This window comes from Elephantulus edwardii, unplaced genomic scaffold, assembly GCF_000299155.1.
Source record: "Elephantulus edwardii isolate Elephantulus edwardi_28Jun2011 unplaced genomic scaffold, EleEdw1.0 scaffold00157, whole genome shotgun sequence".
Taxonomy (NCBI): domain Eukaryota; kingdom Metazoa; phylum Chordata; class Mammalia; order Macroscelidea; family Macroscelididae; genus Elephantulus; species Elephantulus edwardii.
Window position 1 is genome coordinate 2,935,263 of NW_006399907.1, and position 993 is coordinate 2,936,255.

Below are 993 nucleotides of genomic sequence, written 5' to 3' on the forward strand. Positions count from 1 at the left end.
AGATGATATCTCATAGTTGTTTTGATTTGCATCTCTCTTAGAGTTAGGGATTTTGAACATTTCTTCATGTGCTTGTTAGCCATCTGAATGTCTTCTTTGGTGAAGTGTCTTGTTCATATCCTGTGCCCATTTTTCAATTGGATTATTTACCTTTATCTTGTTGTGGTGCTCAAGTATTCTTAAAATTCTAGATATAAATTCCTTATCAGAGATGTTATTACCAAATACTTTTCCCCAGTCTGCGGCTTCCCTTTTTACCCTGTTGGAGAAGCTTTTTGGATGTGCTGCATAGGGATTTGATTCTTAGAAGGTCCCATCTATTTTATCTTCTCCTGGTTGTAGATGTTATTTTTTAAAATTATACTAGTTTATTTAAAATTCTTCTGCCATTTTTATTGAGTGTTCACCTCTCAGATACAGTGCAAGTGATTGAAAAGACTGTGGCTTGAGTCAGGTGCACCTTAGACTTTAGACTGCTATCACTGCTGTTTAGGACTTTGGAGAGATTACTGACAGCAGAATTTCCCACTATTGTATGTCTCCTGATCTCCTGACTGCTGGTACCAAGAATCTTGATGGATTCAAGCAAAATGAAATCATCGACTGTGTCAGTCTTTTGTCCATCTTCTTGATGTTGCTTATTGGTTCAGTGGTGAGGAATTTTATTTTCTTGATACTGAGATGTAATCCATATTGCTTGCTGCATTCCTTTATCCTCTGCAGCTAGTGCTTCAGATCCTCTTTACTTTCAATAAGCAAGGTAGTATCATCTGCATTAATGCAGGCTGTTGATGAGCCTTCCTCCAATTCTCATGCCACACTCTTTGTGAAGTCCAGGTTCTCAGATGATTTGCTTAGCACACAGATTGAATAGGTATAGAAAAAGGATATAACCATGATGCACACCTTTCTCAATTTTAAACCTTGCAGTGTTCCCTTACTCTGTTATAACAACAGCTTCTTGGTCTGCAGGAAAAAATAGGGTAGGTAATC